We start from the raw sequence: 23,078 nt of genomic DNA on the forward strand, positions 1-23,078 counted from the left end.
CAGAACACTAACAAATTCTGTGTGTACAGGCACATATGCATGGTTCTGGGGATCAAACCAGGGCCTGTGCATGTGAAAACACTCCTATTATTTCCACCTATGAGTTATAAGGGCAAAAACCCATAGAACACTTGAATTGACTGAATAGAACCTCTTTGGAAATCCATAGGCAGCAGAGAGATGAGCAGCCACATGTCTGCCCAGGTGTCAGTGCTCCATGCTCACAGAGCAGCCTGGGAATCCACCACAGGTAGCAAAATGTGAAGAGATGGTTCACAAAAGAAGACAAACAGGGGCTGGGGTTGTGACTCAGCGGTAAAGCGATCACCTAGCACATGCGAGGCCCTGGGTTCGATCCTCAGCACCACATAAAAATAAAATATTGTGTCCATTTACAACTAAAAAATATTAATAAAAAGAAGACCAAAAAATGGACAATAGGCACATGGAAAGACACCCAACAACATCTTTATTGAAATGTAAATCAAAAGCCAGTGAGGAGCACTGTCCCTGCTGAGGGCTGGGGGCATAGGCTGCCAACACCAATTCCCTGGAGGCTGGAGCACCTTCAGCCTCGCACAGCCCATAGGCAGGTGGGATAAAACGCTGGAGGAGAAAGGTAGCAGAATACAACAATTACTAATTGGGCATTATGTAAAATTGTGGATGTGTAACCGACGTGATTCTGCAATCTGCATTTGGGGTAAAATTGGGAGTACATAACCCACTTCAATCTAATGTATGAAATATGATATGTCAAGAGCTTTGTAATGTTGTGAACAACCAATTAAAAAAAAAAAAACGCTGGAGGAGCACTCAGCACCTGCTGGTCCAGGTATACGCATCCACTCCTGATGCAGCAGTTCTCCCTGTAGATGCCCCATCAGCCAAAATGAAACCCAAACCCACAAAACACCTGTCCTTAGAGCTCAGCAACTCCAGGCAGAGCAGCCCCCAACCAGAACTGAGTCAGACCCCTGAAACACCACAGATGAACACCCTGCAATACACTGCTACTCAGCAAGGAGGAGCTGACCGTGAAAACCCACAGCCTGCATGAAACTCAAAAGCACAGGCTAAGCAAGCAAGGACAGAAGGAAAGAGCACATTCTGGAAGACTCTGCTGGTGGGAAATGCAGACACAGGCAGGACTCACACACACGCAGGGAAAGGGGGCACAGGCTGCAGGGTGGCAAGCTCTCAGAATGTGGTGTGGCACTCATGCTGTGCATGCCTCTGTCAAGACTCACTACATACCCCTGGGGTGCATCTGACTGCACTTCATCTGACTTAACTTCAGTAAGCTGTCTTTAGGACCCCCTGACTGAGACAGTAAAGGTGATTTCTAACCAAAGCCAAAGGAACACCCATGAGCTATGCATGACACCAAGGTCCACACTCTAGGCGGCAGGTGGGGACCAGGCCTATAGGTGTCTGCGTCCATTTCCCCGGGAGGTTTTTCTTCTAGAAAAGCTCTCTTGCTTCCTCCATTTCAACATCACATCATTTCCGTGCTTGCTGAGTGCCCACTGAGGGCCCAGCATGTCTTAACCACAGTCCCACAAGGCCAAGGAAAGCATCCCCAAAGCTTTCATCAGGTATCTAATCAATGCTCCTACATCCAGAAGAGGTGGATCCCACATTGGAATGGAAGTCACTGACTCTACAGCCCAGGAGCCTGCACCCTGAGGAAGACATGCCTTCGGTCTTCCAGGAGGAGCTCTGTGCATGCCTGCTGGGTGGTGGGGACACACAGCTAGCAACAAAATTCTTTCAGGAAGCAGACACTTCAGCCCCAGGAAGCAACCCATGCAAAACACAAAGAACAAACAAGTAATGTATACAGTATGTTCGCATGTAACTGCCAGGAGATGGAAAAGGGCCAGAATAGATGGAATGGGACTGTAGGGCAACTGTGACCATAATCAGACTGTATGGCAATGTGACGGGGAAGAGACTCTGCCTCTGAGGGAGGAAAGATCCAGCCATGTGTTGGTACTTGAACGTGGGGAACTGTAGGCATACAGGGCAGCAAAGGAAGGGCAGTGTGGCTGAGCAGAGCAGGCTAGAAAAGCGAGTGAGAAGAGCTGTCTAGGCAGCCTGGACAAGTGGAGACTGGGAAGAATGGGTCATGACCCTGTGCACTTAGAGCCACGCAGGACTTTTCAATGGTTTGCACAAATGTCAAGAGACCAGGGACATCTTCCAGGTGGCTGATCTTGGCATGTGGTTTTCAACAGAGACAGGGAAGCCTGAGGAGCAGGTAAGCCCTAGTCTGTAAGGTCAGGTGCATTTGGACACATGGATACAGATATAGAGCTCATGCACAAATCCAGAGACTGGGAAGGAGCCTAAGCCAGTGATACTAATACCCTCAGAAAGCAGGGGCTGGGGGTGCAGTTTGGTGGAAGAGGATACTTAGCATGCATGAGGCCCTGGGCTCAATCCTCAGCACCAAAATGCAAGCTCCCACAGCAACTGGAGAGGCTGAGACAGGAGGACCACCAGTTTGAAGCCAGCCTCAGCAATTCAGTGAGACGTGCAGCAATTTAGCAAGACCCTGCTTCAGTAATAAAATGCCCCTGATTCAATCCCAAGTACAAAAGTCAAAACTAAACAACAACAACAACAACACAACAAAACACCCCACACAACAAGCAGAAGGCTTACACAATCACAAAGCCCCAATCCAATCTCTTGGACCAGAGTGATTTCAAGGAGGGATTCACATAAGCATCATTTTTCCCATTCAGACATACAATCATCTCTTCTTTTTTTTCATAACCCTGAACACCTCTATTTCTCTATTCACCCACCAATTTTCACCAGCAGGGACAATATCATTGTGTGGTTTAGAGAGCACAAGGTTCAAATAAAAAAGCCTAAATTTAATTATGTGTATGTGGGTTTTTTTTTTCTGTTTTCTTCTTTGCAGTGCTAGGGATGGAGCCCTTGCCTCCAATGCCTGAGGCAAGTGAAGTAAGCCAATCCCTAAACACTAAAGGTCAAATGTTTTCTCTGATGCTGATCCCTAATGGAGGTGGGGTGGGGAGAGCATGGGAGGAATGGAGGAACTTTGGATAGGGCAAAGGGAAGGGAGTAGAGGGGAGAGGGCATGGGGGTAGAAAAGATGGTGGGATGAGATGGACATCATTACACTACATACATGTATGAAGACATGAATGGTGTGATTCTATTTTGTGTATAACCAGAGAAATGAAAAATTGTGTTCTATATGTGTACTATGAATTGAAATGCTTTCTGCTGCCATGGATAACAAATTAGAATAAATAAATTTTAAAAATATAAATAAAGTATATGCATATCTTGTCACCCCTTGCTATTGTCTATTGTTTTTATTATAGTTGCTATCCTGGTGGGTGAGAAGGGGGGGTGTCTCCTTGGGGTTTTGATTTGCATTTTCCTAAGGATTAATGATATTGACTATCCATGTAGTTAGCCCTTCATATACCATCTTTGGGGAAATGTCTTTTTGGAAATCTATATTCATATATTCAAAAAATCAAATATGTCATGGCATCTATTCTTGATTTTTAAAAATTTTAAATGAAAAAACAATTTAAAAAATAAGGTAGTTTACAGAGCTTAATGGGAAATCATACTGCATAAAAAATATTAGATATTTCTTTAATTCTGGGAGCAAATGGGTATCTTCCTTCCAAATTTAAAGAAGTTTAATTTAAGAAGTTTAGGCAATGCAGTAACTACCACAGGGTAGTTCCATTTGAGATAGTATCAAGCTAGTCCAGAACCCTCTCATGGGTTAATGCTTAGGAAGAGGGGTGTGGATCCATGTGCATACCATGAGATCGGGGACTGTGAAAGGGGGTGAAGAAAATGGAGATATCTGGTTTCCACATAGCTTTTGTCTTCCTGTCTCAGCACATCCTTTCAAGGTACTTTGTTATTCATATGGGCTAATCAGGGCGAGTTTCTCTTCTTCTTACCAGGCCTGTCATCCCAGCTAATCAGGAGACTGAGGCAGGAGGATCATAATTACAAGCTAGCCGGAGCAACTTGGTGAGACCCTATCTCTAAATAAAGAAATAAGGTCTGGGGATGTTGGCAGTGGTAGGAAGAATGCTTACCTAGCATGTGTAAGGCCCTGGGTTCTATCCCCAGTACATACAGATGCACAAATGCAAAAAAAATTAAATTAAATTATCATTAATTATCATTATTAATAGATAATCTGATGAAAATGTCAACCCCCACAAAAAAAACTGCATAAAAAATTTGTAAGAGCAATTAAGTAAAATAGTGGTTATAAAAGCCTATAAAAATGAACAACTTTCAAAAAAGAGAAGTAAACACTTAAAAAATAAATTTCACCAATATTTCCATTCACAATAGAGATAAAACTACAATATAGAAGCAATAATTTCAAGATTTGTTAATAAGACATTTTCAAGACCTATTTGAAGAAATTATAAAATATTACTTAGGACTGCTTTTAAAATGAGATACATGATACAAATATATAATAAAACTGAACGGTAGGGCTGGGATTGTAACTCAGTGGTGGAGCATTTGCCTAGCATGTGTGGGGCACTGAGTTTGATCCTCAGCACCACATAAAAATAAATAAATTAAAGATATTGTGTCCATCTACAACAAAAAGAATTTTAAAAAAATAAACAAACTGTAGGTATATCAGCACCCAATTTAAAATTTTAACATCTTTATTATGTATAACAACCTAATGTAATGTTCTTTACACCTGAATTTCATATGAAATAATAAATATATCAGAATTTTCATTAATATTTTGAAACCAAAGAAATATTAAGAGATAACACCAAGTATATATTAGATAGTTTTAAAAAGATGGAACTGGGGATTAAACCCAGGGGTTCTCTACTACGGAGCTACATCCTCAGCCCTTTTTATTTTTATTTTTGAAATTAGGGGCAGGTGTACCAGGTTGCCCAGGCTGGCCCCCAATTTACAATCCTGCCTCAGCTTCTGAGATAACATACATTATAACCCTGCACTACTGCATCAAGACCTGCAACCTATTCTTCAACCTCTTTGTTTGAATGCATTGCTTGATGAAATATTTTTTTTTAATTTTTAAGTAATACAGGTTCATTCATGAATTGTATGCCTATTTTACCTAAGCTATTAATGGAATCACATCTTTTCCCTTGCTTTCTTTGTTCTCCATTAAGCTTCTAGTTTTTGAGACAGCTTCCATGATTTATTATTTCCATTTTGCAAAAGTGTAATAGACATATCATAAAAAAAGCACGTTTTCTACACTTTCAAAGCCTAAACACACCTAGGACACACCTAGGATGGATGGAATTCATGTGTCTCCAGCACAGTACTAACTCTGGTGACTAGTCAGCTTACAGATCTTGTTTACAAATTAACATTTATAGCCCCATGGAGTTTGCAATTACAGAAAATAAAAAAGATACAAAATTTAAAATAGTGCTCAGGAGTTTCTGCTTCCACCCATGTAGAAACAGGCAGTACAGGGCTGGGGTCCTTGAGAAAAGGGAACCAAATGAGGGCAGAGGTTGGAAGGCTGGCCTGGATGCATGTTCTGGTCACAGCTCACAGAGGGGAAGCAAGAGGAGCACATCAGTTTGCTGAGTTGAGGAGCCAGAGAGTTAGGTTAGACTGACATGGCTGGAGTTGAGGAGTCCGAAAATTGGAAAGGAGAAATGTACACCAAGAAAGAGCTCCAGAAATCTGAAAGGGGTTCCTGAAATCCATTGCTAAAAACTTAGTGTTGTGTGTGTAGGCTGAAACTTCACCCAGGAAGGAATACCACATATTTGTAAGTGCTGGAGAAACATGAATTCCATCCAAGCATAGAAACAACTTCACTGACCACCTGAGATATCAGTAAAAATTCCAGAAGGGTCACACCTACGTGGTACGGCTAAAGCAGCCCTAGAATAAAGGCTCTTCTCATTCGAACACAGCTTAAAAATAATTCTTGAAAGGATCAAGCTGATCTGCAAGCAATTTAAGTGTTAACCAAAATGAAGTCAACACTCTTAAAGGAATCCACAAATGCAGACGCTCAACAGCATGATATCCAGCATCCAGTCAAGGTCACTAGTCAGTCCAAGAAGCAAGAGAATGTGACCCATAAGCAGGAGAAAAAGCAGTCAAAAGAAACAGATCTAGAAATGGCAGGGACAGCTGCAGCATGGAGGTGAACGGAGCACTTCTTAGGGACGCTCCTTCCAGACCTGATGTGCGTGTATTTCATTCACATGTCTAAGTGGCAAACATCTGCCCCTTGGAACCCAATCCAGGTACCCTAGTTCTCAATCCTGGCTGCATGTTGGAAGAACCTGGGGGGGATTTAGACTTCTAAAGGTCTGTGTGGGGATGCAATCTGACCAAGGATTGCAGTCACTGAGGCTAGAGCCCAAGGCTCCCCAGGAGACTACAATATGCAATGGGCTGGAGGAGCCCTGTGTTGGAGGTCAGGCATGGAGGCCCATGCTCTCGGAGCAGCTCTGTCACACCACACTCCCCTATGGAGCCAGACTCTGGGGAGCAAGGTTATCCTAGCCTGGGCCACTCCGTGTTGCAGGGCACAGGTGGCTTCCATGTGTTTCCTGGCTCTGGGCCTTTCATGGAACAGGTGCTCAACAAATGTTTGCTGCAGGGTCAGAATGAGAAGCAGGGCCAGGAGGAACCCACTGAGGTCACCGACCTGTGGTTAGCACAGCGGAATTGGCCATTGTTTTCAAAAACAGATGAGGTTAAATCCTAAATTAGCTCAACCCATTTTTAGTTAGTGATTGCATGTAAGTCACCAGGGCTGCCTCTGTGGAAAACAGAAAGATAAATCATCTCATCTGTAAAATGTGGATGATAACTCTCACCTTGAAGAGTTGATGGAAGGATTCAAACACCTGGCACAGGGCTTGGCCCATAAAAAGTGTTGGGCAAACAGTGGACATTACAGTTCCCTCAAAGCATGAGAGGAAGAGGTCAAACAGAGAAATTGAATCAACAAATATTTATTGGTCACTTGCCATGGGGCAGGCCTTGTGCTGAGGACTGGGGGCTACTATTCCCAGGCCTCTCAGTTGAAGGTGAGAGAGACTGTAAACAAAACAGAAAGTTACAGGGCGAGGGGGGGGGAGAAACTTAGCTAAAGGGTCTTCAAATTTCTGAATTTATATTTGTAATATCCTAAAAATAAATTTCATTTTGTCCTTCTAGTTATTACATTCCAACTAATGAGGGTTTGGTTTGGTTTTGCAGTGCAGGGCAACTGAACTTGGGGCCTCACATATGCTTTACCACTGCGGGTTCTTTACCACCCAGATGAATTCCCAGCTAAGGGGTTCTCTTTATTTTTACTGGTATTGAGAAAGATAAGAAGGCAGGTGCTAGGCTCAGCAGTGCACTCATGTAACCCCAGCTCAAAAGACCAAGGCAGGAAAATTACAAGTTTGAGACCAGCCTCAGGAATTTAGCAAGACCCTGTCTCACAAGAAAAAAAAAGTGGGGGATGGGGATGTAGCCTAGTGGCAAATCACCCTGGTTCAATTCCTAGTACCAAAAAGAAAGAAAGAAAGATTAAAAGCAGCATAGAATATAGTTTCCTATGAAGCACACTGTTGTATAACTAGAAATCATTTCATTATAACACTATAATATTCTTTGAATCTTTAGGTAAATCATTAATGGCTCCACCATACTTTAAAGGACTTAGAGGGAAATCTTCAACAGAGGGAACTCAGAAGATGTAATTAGATCAAGACCAGGAATTGAATTGCAAATGGGTAAGAGTAAAGATCTGATATTTAAAAATAAATATTTGACTTATTAAGAAAAAAATGGCATTTAAAAAGTCATCCTACATGGTGGGAGATCTTTGCTGGGAGGACTAGGCCTTGTAAAATAATCTGAAGGCATCTCAGGTTTTCCACACTTTAAGAATGTTTGATGTGGCTTTGACATGAAAAACTAATCAAAGAGCAAATTATTTTTCTCTATACCTATAATACAGACCAGTTGTCTCTTAAAGAGATAAAGAGATTTAAAACCTCAATCCAGATCCCTTCCTCTGCTAAATGTCCTCCAACAGCCTTCCCTTGCCCCCAGCATTTTTATAACTAGTATTTCTAATATTTTTACTTACAACTGTCATTTCATGTTAACAATAGCCAAATATTAATTTAGTAACATTTATTTAACTACCTCCTATAATAACCTAATATTAAGCTAATGCATAATATAAGCCACCTTCACACATAAATTTTAGAAATCGACATAATACTACACTATGATATAAAGAAGAAATAAAGAAACATGTGCTTCAGTAGGTTGATTCTCTGGCAGGCACGTATACTAGAAGCTTCTAGAACACAATAGTGAAGCACTTAGTGTGTGAGCCCACAGACAGAATTTTATCATGTGCATAGTGACCAACATAGTTTATTCAGATGGGTGTTGTGTGTTGGGGACTCAAACACTTTGAACAGGAGAGTGAACAGATCTTGGTAAAGTTCAGGAAAATCAGAAATACAATCAAGTCTCAAGCCTCTACTTGTATGATACCAGCATTCCTGGTACCTTCAAGTACATTAAAACTCCTAAGATACTCAGTTTTGTACATAAAATGGAGTGAGGGCCTCAACTTATACTGCCCAATATGGCAGCCTTGGGTCACTAGCCACCTATGGCTATTGAGCACGTGAAATGTGGCTGGCTGCTCTGGTTGGTCTAGACCTGGGACAAAAAAGAGAGTACAGTCTACCTCATTAATGATTTTTACATTGATTTAAGTTCAAGTATATACATTCAGAAAATATTTTAGATATACTAGGTTAAATGAAATATATTGTTAAGATTTGTTTTACCTGTCTATTTTTAGTTAAGTAGTTATTTGAAAAATCTTGAAATCATGTATGAGTTCACATTGATGGACAGTGGTTCTGATGTTAGCTGAGCTTAGTGGGACTCTGGATCCCAGGTCATCTCCAACCAAAGCATCCTCGGATGGCTCCATAACATCTAGCCCAGGGCCAGAGGTGCGGCACCACCCATGCTGAGAAATGTTACACCTTGGAGCTGCCTTTTCCTCCTCCGCCTTTTCTCACAACTCCTGCCTCACACCTGTGTTTCTGAAGCCCTGAATTCCTTGGGGGACTCTTGAGTTTGCTCCAAAGTTGCTTCCCTCTTGGACAAGGTTTTGAATCCCACTGGTGAAACCACAAAGAATGAGGCCCCCTAAGAAAAATCCTCCCCCCTTCCCAGGACCCTCTACTAGTTGAATGTAGTATTAATCAACCAATGCATTGTTGAGTTACTATCAGGATGTGAATTGAGCATTATTAACAATTACCAAAAAACTTTCTTCTTGGGTTATTTCCCCACTTACTTTGTGACGTCACTGAAAGCTGAGACTTTAGATACTATGATTTCCAGGTGTTTAAGAAATCGTTATGGTTGGTTTGTCACAAAGCTATCAAAGTAACATTTTTTAAAAAATAAAGACCACTTGCAACACTCCCTCTTTTTAGCCAGACATTGGGCTTCATTGCTCCCCTCCCATCATGAGGTTAGTTCTCTGAACCTCACCTCATTCTTTCCTAACTCTTAAGGATTCTTACCTAATGCAATGGGTAGAATTATTTTCAGATAATTTCAGTTCACGAGTTCGACATTAACGGAGCGCCTACCTTATGGTTCTCTATGTTTTAAACAAAACCCAGCCTCCCCAGCTTCACTCGGCGAATTAACTTGTATGAAAACACATATAAGAGAGCACAAAACCAACCTATCGAAAGAAAAATGTTTTTGTTTTTTTAAACCGGACATGCCACAACTCATGTCAAAAGCTCAAAGCCCAAGCAACTCGCGTACAAAGCTAAAGGAGGTCCTCCCCGTGAAAGTTAACACCCAGATTTCCACCAGAACCGGGATAACGGCCGGGGGCCCGAGGGGGAGGGGCGGCGGGCGCGCCCCGCGGACGTCCACCGCGCACGGGGCACCGCTGGCTCCCGGCTCGGGGCTGGAAGTGAGAGCGCCCTTCCTTCCCCACCGCGTCCCTACCTTCCCGGCCTCGGGTTACGCCACAGCTGGCAGCCAGACTTTTTCTTGAGGAACACCGAGGCAGCGCACCGCGCGCTTGACCTTCCAGCCTCGCAGGGGCGGCGTTCCGGGAGCAGGAGGGAGGCCGCGGCGCAGACGCCCAGCCTCCGCCGAGCGACCTCCCCGCCCCCTCCAGCTCCGCTCCGCGCCGGCAGACGGCGCCCCGGGGGCTAACTCTGCCGGGGAAGAGGAAGCGACGCAGCGAGAACAGGCTGTGTGGACCGACGGGGGACGGAAGAGACTGTGTGTGCTCGCCGGCAAGGCCCTCTCACCTTCCCTCTGCCGAGCCCAGCCGGCTCCAGTCACTTGAGGAGTGCACAGGGACGCCGCCGCGTAGCTCTCCGGAGTGGGGCGGGCCGCGGGGCGAGAGGGCGGGGCGCGCCGGCAGGAAACCATTTCCCGGCCCAGTACACCCTTTCCCCGTCCCAGAAGCGACAGCGGTCTGCGCCGCTCCGGGATTGGGCGAGCCTACCTGTCAATCAAGTGCTGTGCTGGATGTTGAGGGAGCTGAGGCTGCGCTATGGTAAAGACAGAGGTTGAGGAGCCCTGGGCCTGGTGGTGTCTAGCGGTTTGCCTCCCCGACCCCACTGGCTCTGACCTTAACGCTCTTGCTTAGCGCTGCTGCAGAAACTCCACAGCAAAACCCGACTGCGTCCGGTCCGGAGTTCAGCCCTAAGTGCCTTGGTGGTTACCTCCTGATTTGTGCACCTGAACAGGATCCTCCCAGCTGAAGATTCGTAGCGGGAGGGAGCGACAAAGAAAAACAAACTCCTGGAAATGGAAAACATTTTTTGTAAGACTTATGCTTAATTTGAGCCACAACTAAAATAAACTGAGTCTAAGGGTCCTCAAAGCGCCCTTGTGTGTGTTTTCCACTCTCAGCTTAACAGCCCGGTTAAAAGGACTGTTACCCTCCGATCTAGATCTGCCCATTCTTAACAGCCTGGCTCCAGCCACCTGCTGGGACATCAGTAAATTGCCCCCGCCCCCCATGGACACACGCACACTCCACTACTACAGTCCCATCACCTCTACCACCAAAAAAAAAAAAAAAAAAAAAAAAAAAACTTGCTTCATTCCTTCCTAAATATCTTTGTGATTTAGTTAAGGTGTCGCTGTTCGGGGAAGCCTGCAGGGTTAAGAACCTTTCTAGGAACAGGTATTGCCCCATCTGAACTGTAGCCCTTCCTAGATTGTAAACTCCATTAAGTCAGGAACAATGTCAGTTCACTTTTCCCCAGTGCTCAATTCATGACATGTGGTCAATATTTTTGTTGAAGGCATTAATATATTTTCTTTTCTTTTTGATCTTGGACCTGACTGTAAGTCTCAAAAGTTCACAGTTTTCTGTGTTCAAAACTATTCACTTGAGTGCTAATGGATATATGTGGTTAACTTGCCTTATGTAGGATCACAAGGAAAAGCACAGATTAACTATGGCCCCTACCTAGTCTCAAATTTGCTAGGACAAGTAGACTATAAAAATGGAAAGTAACTACTGTCTGTCTACATTCCATCATTAGTATCCAAATTGAATAATGCCTGTGAATTTTGGATTTAAGGGTTTAAAGTTGAGGGTTATCATACCTACCATGGACTGAATTATATCCCTGCAAAATTCACATGCTGAAGCCCTAACCCCCAATATGACGATGTTTGGAGATAAACTATATTTGGCGATAGACCTTTAGAAGATATGTAAGGTTAGGGCGGGGCATAATGGCATTGGCCTGTAATTTCAGCGGCTCAGTAGGCTGAAGCAAGAGGATAGGGAGTTCAAAGCCAGCCTCAGAAACTTTGCCAGGCCCTAAGCAATTCAACGAGACCTGTCTCTAAATAAAAATACAAAATAGGGCTGAAGATGTGGCTCAGTAGCCAAATGCTCTTGAGTTCAATCCCTGGTACAAAAAAAAAAAAAGGAGGGGAAGCCAGCGGTATAGGGATGTGGCTCAGTGATTAAGCGCCTCTGGGGTCCATCTCTAGTACAAAAAAAAAAACCAGTAAGGTTAAATAAGGTCATAAGGATGAGAACCTAATCATATAGGATTAGAGACTTCCGTCTTTAAAAATAAAAATAAAAAAAAAAGAACCAGACATGTTCTCCACAATGTGAGAACAGACAGAAAACAATCTTCTGAAGCCTGGAAGAAAGCCCTCACCCAAAATCAACCATGATCTTGGACTTTCAAGCCTCCTTAACTGTGAGAGAAAAAAATTCCTATCATTCAAGCCATCCAGCCTGTGATATTTTGTTATGGCAGCCCAAATTAACACATGGTTTCCTTGATACACTTTATGAAGTTTATGGGTTGAGATACTATTATCAATTTTGAAGAAACCATTGTCCAGAAGTTAAAACTAGTTCTCTAAAATAGTGAACTTAGCAGAACGTGAGTCAATTTCAGTTCTAGTCCCAGATTCAGCAAGTGATGGAAGCAGAAGGTATGAATACAAAAAACAAGAAATAAAATACAATACTTGACTTCACACTAATTAAACCAGAAAAAAAATGTGTAAATCATAAATTTAGGTTTTATTTTGGAAGAGAATCTGTATTTTGAAGGAGCCAATGATCTAAGTAGACCCTTTACAAGATTTTGATCCAGATCTGTTGGCTATTATATGCCATCTATTTAAGCAATAAAAGATGTTTGGGGCTATGTATGGGGTGGAGTCTCAGTGTAGAGTGTTTTCCTAGCTTGCACAAGGGCGTGGTTTTGATCCTCAGCACCATAAAAGAAAAAACAAGCAGCTCCAAATGAGCCAGAGGCTCAAGGCCAGTCACCAGGACTTGGTGAGATCCTATCAAAATAAAATATTTTGTTTTAAAAAACACTAGAGGCTGGTCACAGTAGTACACAACTGTAATCCCAGTGGCTTGGGAGGGTGAAGTAGGAGGATCACAAGTTCAAAGCCAGCCTCAGCAACTTAGCAAGACCCTGTCACAAAATTTAAAAAAGGGCTGGGAATGTAGCTCAGTGGTAAAGCACCTCTGAGTTCAATCTCCAGAACCAAATAAATAAATAAATAAATAAAAGAACTGGGGATGTAGTTCAATGATGGAGCACTTTGCTAGCATGTGCTAGACCCTCAATTCCCTGTACTGCCAAAACCAAAAAGATGTGCATGTGCACACATGCGCAAGCACACATACACACACACACAATATATATATACATATATATGTATGTATATATATACGTATATATATATATACACATATGTGTATATATATATACGTATATATATACATACATGTATATATATACGTAATATATACACATATGTGTATATATATGTATATATGTGTATATATATATATATATATATATATATATATATATATATGCAAGAGGAGTTGAAGAAAAGGAAACAGTGAAAGAGAGAAGCATAGACTGGAAGGATAGATAGTCAGAAAGTCTTGTTTGAATTACACTTAGAAGAAATAAAGTTGTGTTCTTATGGGGTAGAAGTTGTCTAAGAGACTTAGTTTCACACACTCTTATCTTCCCAGCTTCCAAACAGGCAAGTGGCTTAAGAATCATCCTTGTTAATTAGTGTTGAATGGACCAGAGTCTAACTAGAATTAACCAACAACAAACTTGGGTCAAACCTCAATGACCTGGGCTGGGTTGTGACTCAAGCAGTAGCACGCTCGCCTGGCATGTGTGCGGCCCAGGTTCGATCCTCAGCACCACATATAAACAAAGATTTTGTGTCCGCCGAAAACTAAAAAATATTTTAAAAACAATTCTCTCTCTCTCTTTCTCTCTCTCTCTCTTTAAAAAAAAAACTCAATTACCTACCCAGGTGTGATGATACATGCCTATGACCCCAGTGATTCAGGAGGCCAAGGCAAGAAGATCATATATTCAAAGCCAGCCTGGGCAACTGTGTGAGACACACAAATCAAAAAGTGGCTGAAAATACAACTCAGTGGTAGAGGATGCTTGGGCTCAATCTCCAGTACCACACACACACACACACACAAAAACTTGATGACCTATGGACTGGATGTAGGTAGCAAATGTCTAAGATAAAGACATGCAGACAGCTTCCTTCATTAATCCTGAAAGAAAGTATCACAGAAAACAAGGAAGTGAAAAGTGAACCTTCATGTCTCAAGACCTTTCCCAGGAAATTATTGAGGGCTTATAGTCAAAACTAATTGGAGAGAATAACTGTCAGACATAAGTATTTAGGGAAAAAAAAGTCCTATGTACCAATTAGCAAGGCTGGACTATAAGGTATAGAAATTACAGACTCCTGGTACTAAATTTAATTTTTAGATTCAGCACTGTTATGCTTTTATGGTAATTAATATAATAAAAATGTGTTAAGGGTTCACTCAGTAGTAGAGACTACAGTAGGTACTGGATATTTAAAAAACACTTAAAGCACTTTATAAGTACTCACGCCAATGTCAGAAATTGAGATTTAAGTAGACATATTATAACAATAAATAACAATATATGTGTATAAGGAGGACATTAAGACCCAAGAGAACAAATTGTGATCAAGCTAGTGAGACAATTAACTAGGCAAAAAGAAAGATTTTCTACTTAATAAAAGGCACTAAACAACACTATTTCCTGGAGAAGATGATTAGAATAGTAAGCAATAGGTTATGGAAGTCAAGAACCTTAATGTTTATCCTAAGGACAATGAAAAGACATTGAAGGGCTTTCTTTCAGTCTTTTAAAACTTCTCAGGACTGAGGATGTAGCTCACTGATAGAGAGCTAGTCTCATGTGCACAAAGGCCCCAGGTTCCATCTCCAGTATTACCAAAAACAAAACCAAAAAAAGTCACTCTGTTATTTTTTGGCCTCCAATGTGTCTGCTGAGAAGCTAATTGTAATTCTTGACATTATTTTTCCTATATCATGTGTTTTTCTCTGGTTGCTTTTAAGATTTTATTTCTTTATCTTTGTTTATCAGCAGCCATACTGATAATAGTAATTATACAGTTATCAACAGTTACACTGTCTGTAGGTATTATTTCTCTTTGTATTTATGCTGCTTGGGGTTTACTTAGTTCCCTGGATCTCTGAGTTGGTGGGTTTAACTTATTTTCTTTCCTTCTTTCTCTGCTTTTTTCCTCCTGTATTTCTTTTATCAAATTTGGAAAAAGAGTAGTCAATATTTTTATTGCCTCTGAATTTTTTTTCCTGCTTCATTCCCTCTCTTTTCTTCTTCTGGGACTATAGTTACAATTATACCAGATTTCTTACTTCATGTCATTCAGGCCCTGTTCTCAGCCCCACACTCCCTTTAAATCTTTTTCTGTCTGTGCTTCAATTTGCAAAATTGCTATTGAGAACCAATGTCTAGTAATCCTTGAAAAATCTAAATGTTGACATTTTCCCAAAGTACAGATGCCTTATAATTAGTGACTGTGAATTCTTTGGAGGAAGATTTGGAGACATTTAATCATGAAAACAAAAATCACAAGATATTACAACAGAGAAAATTTAATTTGGGCTGTTGATGGACAGGAAAAAAAGGGAACATGAAGTAACCCAGAGGTGATAACTGCATGGAGCAGCTACCACCCCTATGGCCAGGGAAAAGGATAATCAAAGTTGGATTATCAAGTCTCAGAAGCTCAGAGGAATGAACCAGAGGAACCACAGCTCAGACCCCTGAGAAGAGGCTACTATTTTTTTTCTTTTGGTCCTGCTACTTCTGAGAGGGATTTGATAAGGCTAGTAGTTTGCAGGGAGGGGCAATGCCAAAAGAAGCTCAAGGCTAAATTCAGTACTTCCTTGCTGAAGCAAAGAGTGCTTGCTAATAGCTTGGGTAACAGTGACAGGAACTATAAGCAAAGGAAGTCCCTTCTCCCCTTTCAATTTCCAGTCTCCCTATAGGGTCCTTCATTGCTGGAACCTAGGAACACCAGCTAACATAGGAAATTTGTAGATTGTAGGTCTGTGCCATGGCATTCTATACGAAAGTATAGAGAGGTGAGCTAAGAGAATTTGCAGCTAAAAGACAATAGTTTAAAAAACAGGCCCATTTCAACATTTGTGCAGAATTAATAGTGGTGTCATTGCTGGCCTAAAATAAAGTCAATGCTTTTATAGACTTTGGGCCCTTTTGAAAAGGATCTTAGGACACCACATCAATTTTCTGCTATATTATGATTTTTGTTGGTAATCATCAAAAGAAGTAATTTTGCTGGAGCTCACTTATATACCTGCCATGAAATCATGAACAAGGGCAGATTTGAGAGATAGCTAAGGATAAACAGATCCTGCTCCAATGTTAGGTCTCCCACCATCAGGCACATGAATTATGTAAAGCTGGCAAGAATTCAGCCTTCTCCCTATATCTCTTTCCCATGCATTGCCTAATGTGGCTGTAGCAAGGGGAGGACCAATTTCCTGTTCTAACATTGGACCCTTGTCATTGAAAACCAGCTCCTTTCCTTTGTTCTCTCATTCTTGCTTCAACTCAAACTCTTTTACCCACCTCTGTCATCTCTAGTTTTCTAGTGCAAGTAGATGACAAAATAGCACTTAGTGTTCAACATTTGACCCTACAGTATTCTTTTTGCAAATGAAGATTTTGAACATTGAAGGATTTTGTTGAATATTTGTAAAACTTTGGATGTGATCATTTTTCAAATTTGGGAGCTTGTGGGACCACAGAAGTTTCACCTGAAAAAGTCACTTCTTGGGGCTGGGGTTATAGCTCAGTAGTAGAGCACTTGAATATGTGAAGCACTGGGTTCAATTCTCAGCACCACATAAAAATAAAGAAAAGATATTGTGTCCATCTTAAAAATAATCTTTAAAAAAAAGTCACTTCTTCGAGTTTTGTGACCTTTGCAATGGAAATTAACATTCCACAATCACCCAATGTTAATAAATGTAAAGACACCATGTTTTTGACATATTTTGCATATTTAATATCTATATTTGAATATATTACACTATAATAATTTTTCTACTATGTTTATTATATATTATATAGCACTCTGAAGTATATAACATAAAGACATTATAGGTAAACATTAAGTTGGCAGTGTACATATTAATAACTGAGCATTAACAAAATTACAATAACCAGGTATTATTTAATGGGAGAGTCTAGTATTTCCTGATAATCTTGCCTTTTTAAATTCCTCCAATAAAGTTTATAGCCAGCGAGGACAAATACACTAATCATAATGATCACCCCTCCAAAGACATCATACACACTAGGAAATATGTGTAACACTAGAAGCTGCAGGACCATAGCTACCACAATCTCCAGATGCTGTACTATGCTGACCAAAGCTGGATGGAATTTGTCCAAGGCATAATAAACTCCTAAAAATGCCACAGTAGAACAGATGCATATAGCAATGAGATAACTCCATGTTTCTCCATCTAATGGAATGATGGGTTCTTGAAGAACAAACATAGTAGACACTCCCCAGATTGTCCCAGTCCAACCAAAGGTAAACAGTGCAGTCCACATGCTGATCTTCTCCCTGATGGATCTGTATACTATCATAGAAAGAGCAGTGGTCAGTCCAGCCATCACAGTCATAGTGTACCCAAAAGCTTCTTTCCAGGCATTTAACAAAGAATTTTCTTCATCAACAATGTTGGGAATCATGACAAGACAAACACCTAAGATGCTGCAAACAACCGTTGCCATGTCAACATAAGCCATTTTCTCATCTACAAGTAAAAATGCCAAAATGGCACTGAACACTATGGTTGTGGCTCGCCACATAGTGGTGCCATTGCTGGGAGGAACTATTGAAAATGATGTATAAGCACAGGTGATAGAAATAACATTGCATACACCATAAGAGTCGTAATCTGTATCCACCCGGTCCAAAGGGAGGTTCCTGCTAGTAACACACAACTAACACAGATAAGACTTGCTTGACAGAACAGATAAAAATCAGTTCTAAAGATGGAACTTTTGAACAGTCAGAAACAAGCCTAATGATAAGGGCTACACATCCATGAGCCAAAGCAGATCCAAACAACACTATCCACATTTTTCAGGATTGAAAAATATTTTTTTTCGGCAAAGCTCTGAAATTGTCCGATCTCGTTGGTCATTGGGTCTTCTGTTGGTGGAGGCTGAGTATCCAGGGTTCCAAAGAAAGTTCTTCCTTTTCTTTTCATTTCACTCAGCAAACCTTTCTTTGGATTTTCTTCCATAAAATTTCCATAGTCTTCTTTGATTTCTTCATATCCATCTTCCCCAGGCTGGGGATAATGAGAAGTATATTTCACCATCACTGTGTTGGGATATATTTTCACCCATTTTTTAACTGGATATTTTTTGGATGGAGAAGTATCCATTTTTTCAGATAATCAATTCTATTAAAAATAAAAGAGACAAATGTCATATTCATTTCATTGAATAAAGAATTTCTGTTATAATAATATGCACCACTTCAATGACAAAAAGAGATTATAACAGGAGTCTATAAAAAATATAGGACAAGATGATCTGGAAATATGCTTATCACATGTATGGAGCACAATGGAATCTTCTACCCTTTTTTTACTCCCATCTTAGATTTGTCCCAATTTCTCATCCTACTTATTCTTGTCTGATCCAGCTTTATTTCTCAGCTTTACATGACATAATATTTTTTCCATTCTTTCATTCCTACCCATTTCTCTATTCATCCAAAAACACAGAGAAATCAATAACAACTTAAATCAAACTTTTCTTTTTCATTGTGACCATTTGTCTATGTTATAAATTATAAGTAGATGAGTCCAAAGTCCTTTGTGTAATCAATTTGGTATAATGCCGGAATCTACCTTATATCACCAGTTATAGTGATTTTACTCTATATTTGTCATACACTTTCAAATATAAAAATACACTGAAATTAAAAAATAAAATGAGTTTAGTAGTATATGAATTGTTGGTGAGAATAAAAAATGTACAACTTTTCTGAGAAGTAGTTGAGTAACATATATTGAGATCCTGTATTAAGCAATATCCCTGCATCATATATTGAGATCCTGTATTAAGCAATATCACCATGAAAAGGTGATTACAAGATGCTTTTTACATTCTGAATAAAAAGAGAAGGGAAGGAAATAGAAAAGAACTGGTTTTGATGATATGTACCTATAATCCCAACTAGTTGGAGGCTGAAGCAGGAGGACTGCAAGTTCAAAGTCAGCCTGGAAACTTAGTGAGATCCTGTCTCAAAAAAAAAAAAAACATTTAAAATGGGTGGGGCTGTAGATGCCCTGGGTTCAAACACAATTACCACCAAAAAAAAGTAAGAAAACTTATTTATATTTCCTTATATAAAAAAATTATGGCTGAATATAAACAAAATAAACTAATAGTGGTTGGGGTGGTACAGGGAAGAAGAATAGAAGAAAACCTTTTTGTAGCATACTTTTACATATTTTTATTTTTGAATCATGATATTGTTAAAAAATTAAATTAGAAACTAATGTAGGGGCTGGGATTGTGGCTCAGCGGTAGAGCGCTTGCCTAGCATAGGCAGGACCCAGGTTCAATTCTCAGCACCACATAAATAAATAAATAAATAAAGGCATTGTGTTGTGTCCATCTACACCTAAAAAAATAAATACTTAAAAAAAACTAGTGTAAAATTTCATCTGTTAGTTAAGGAAAAAAGAGCATACAAAATGTGTGAGGAGGGGCTGGGGATGTGGCTCAAGCGGTAGCGTGCTCGCCTGCATGCGTACAGCCCAGGTTCAATCCTCAGCACCACATACCAACAAAGATGTTGTGTCCCTTGAAAACTAAAAAATAAATATCAATCTTTCTCTTAAAAAAAAGAAAAAGTGTGAGGAGGTATATGCAGGATCATTAAAGCTAACAAAGATAACCCTTTATACAATGGAATATTATGCTATGGATCCATTAAAAATGACAATGTGGATCTTTACTAACATGGAAAGATGTCTATGACATGTTGTTGAATAAGAAAAATATTAAGCTTCATTTTGTTAAATAAGGAGTAAAGAAATAATGTATATAAAAAAGAAGCCACAGTGCCAGCATACAATAAACTCTCAATAAGTATTAGCAACAAATTTGATTTCTTTCATCTATAATTATCTTATGAAACATTATGTGTTTTTACACTGGATGATTCTTTCTTTTAGACCAGTATTTGCTCATTCAGTTATCTTTCTTTCCTTCCTTTCTTCCTTTGAAAAATTTTCTAATTCCTTTCCAGTGACTCCTTTTCTTCCCACTAAAAAGTAGAAAATGAAAGAGAAGAAAAAGAAATTTTTTTTGTCCTCATGACTCTCTGGTTCCTTGCCCAAACTCATCAGTTTCAGGATCTTAAGCCATGGCCCAGAAATCAAATCTAATTCTGTTCTTTGACACCATCTGGAGAGCCAACTGTTCTATTCTATTTACTCTTTTTCCTTTTAAAAGGGACTGCCTTTGGCTGGAAAATCATGGGGAAAAAAACACCATCCATTCCCCCAAGTCCTTCAGTTTCTTAGCATGGACCTATCCCTTGTAGCCCTTCCAATATGCCCCTATCAGACTAATCTGACTATTCTTTATTTCCAACTTCTAGAACATTTCACCTCAAATCATGGTTTCAGCTTTAATAATCTCAAATTGAATTAATAGCCTTGTTCTCCTGAGTAGATTTTCCTTTTCTATTTTCTCATTTATATTTGTGATGTCACCATTCTTTTAGACCCTCAAACTAGAAATCAAAGAATACTCTAAATTATCATTTCTGCCATTACACTCCCATTTGGTCATCAATATTACTGTTTTTGTCTTTGAAATATTCCTCAGATTTTGTCTTTTCCTCCAATTCCATTTTACTTATATGATTCTGGGTCAAGTTATTGTCCATTCCTATCTAAAATAACTGCAACCACATCCCATTACAGTTGGATATGAAAGAAACCACTGAAAAGCTTATGTGTTGGTAGCAATCAATATTAATAGGTGAACTGATTAAATTATTATGGTTGTAACCTCATCAGTGGATTGATCTATTTGATGGATTATTAATTTGAATGGTCTAATAGGTGGTAACTGAAGACAGGTGGGGCAATGCTGAAGGAAGCTGGTCACTAGGTGTATGCCCTTGGGGATTATATCCTGTCCCTAGATTTTTGCTCTCTTTCTCCTTCCCAGCAGCTATGAGCTCAGCAGCTTTCTTCCACCATGCCCTTCCTCATTTCAGACCCAGAGCATGGGGAAAAAAACAAACAAACAAAAAAACGCCATGAATCAAGCTGACCATGAAGTGAATCTCTGAAACTATGGGCTGAAATAAACTTTTCCTCCTCTGAGTTGCTCTTATTAGGTATTTTAGTCACATTGATACAAAGTGGACTAACACAGAAATTGATATTGAAAGTGGGATCATTGCTGTGGCTAACCTGACCATTTGGTTTAGAAGCCTTTGGAACTGATTTATGGAAGGAGTTTGGAAAAGTTCAGAGACACAGGCTGGAAAAACCTTAGAATCTTGTAAGCAAAGCTTAATGAGCAATTCTGGTGAGAGCTCAGAAGACCACAATATATATAGGAAAGTGAACAGTAAAGACTGTGCTCATGAGGTTTCAAAAGGGAATGAGGACTCTATTGGGAATCGGACTAGAGGCCACATATGTTACTTTCTGACAAATAACTCATCTACATTTTGCCCATGTCTTGAGACTTTGTATGTGAGGCCCAAATTAAAGGTGATGGACTTGTTAATCTGGTAGAGGAAATTTCAAGGCAGCACAGCATTCAGGAACTGGCATTGATATTGTTGGATGTTTGTTATCAGGTTTACTATGAGAATAACCAGCAGAAAGCAGAGAAGATTTTAAAAATTGCAGTTTGACCATAAAGGCATGTGAAAAACTGGATACAAGGAAGGTGTGGTTGTTGAAGAAAGTACCTCCACTAAAAAGAAGCCAAGTACCTTCCACAAAGAAAATAGAAAATATGCCTTGAGGGAATCTCAGCAATCAGCAAGATCACACCCACAGCAGGCTCAAGGGTAAAATGTCTTTCTCTGATAAAAGACCTTGGATGGGGTCACCTGCTCACACAGTGGTGAAGAGAAAGTTTTCTCCCCAGGATTAATTTTACTGCATTCAGCTTCCCAGACACTCAGATGCTACTGTATCCATGGTCCAAAAAGACCTGGCCACTGCTTTATCTGGTAGTATATCTTGTTGGTATATACAGGAATGCAGGACGCTAGAGGTTTAGATTCACAAAGGAAGACCTGGGAGGCCAAGCAAAATGTGACAAGGTCTAAATCTCTGTGAGGGCAATGCATGAAACTGAGAATTAAGCCAAAACTGTAGTGAAGAGCCCCAAGGATTAAGAGATGCCAGTAATGTGGAACATCTGCAAAGAAAAGCTGTTGGCTGCAGAGAGAGCTAACCTAAGAGGAAGGCCATCTGGGCTGCATCTAGGCCTTACCAACAAGGCCATAAAGGTGGGACAGCCCAAGCCCTTTGGAGTTCACATCTCATCACCAGGTACACAGGATGCCAAACAGGGAACCTAATGTTTACTTGGCTGAGTTTTGGTCTTGCGCTGGTTCCATCCCTTCTTTTTAAGCACTTATTCCTTTCTTTTGGAATGGGAATTCTTATTCTTTGCCACTATATATATATTGGATGCATGTAACTGGCTTTTGATTTTTTTAGGGTCTCACAGCCAAGAGTTTGCTTTGAGTCTTGAAGGAGACTTTGGATGTAGATTTTGGAGGCAATGCTGGAACTGTTAACACTATGAGGACTCTTGGAGATGAACTGAATGCATTTTGTACTGTGAGATAAACATGAGATTTTATGGGTCTGGGGCAAAATATTATGGATATGAACTGTTCCCTCAAAAGCTCATGTGTCAGAAATATGATATCCAATGTAACAATGTTCAGAGATGAAATGATTAGATTATGAGAGCTTTAGCTTCATAGTGGATTAATCCATTTGATTAATCTATTTGATGAATTAATAATTTAAATGGATTACTGGGTAGTAA

General features: G+C 40.2%; 1 long non-coding RNA gene and 1 pseudogene across 1 annotated transcript; one reads left to right on the forward strand and one right to left on the reverse strand.

Moving 5' to 3' along the window:
- Positions 1-9,861: 9,861 nt before the first annotated feature.
- On the forward strand, positions 9,862-10,945 carry LOC144374118 (uncharacterized). The gene is made up of 2 exons (XR_013433612.1): positions 9,862-10,621; positions 10,715-10,945. It is a non-coding gene; the product is annotated as an uncharacterized LOC144374118 (long non-coding RNA).
- Positions 10,946-17,080: 6,135 nt separating this feature from the next.
- On the reverse strand, positions 17,081-19,568 carry LOC144374119 (solute carrier family 35 member G2-like; annotated as a pseudogene).
- Positions 19,569-23,078: the final 3,510 nt, after the last annotated feature.

This window comes from Ictidomys tridecemlineatus, unplaced genomic scaffold (assembly GCF_052094955.1).
Source record: "Ictidomys tridecemlineatus isolate mIctTri1 unplaced genomic scaffold, mIctTri1.hap1 Scaffold_583, whole genome shotgun sequence".
Taxonomy (NCBI): Eukaryota; Metazoa; Chordata; class Mammalia; order Rodentia; family Sciuridae; genus Ictidomys; species Ictidomys tridecemlineatus.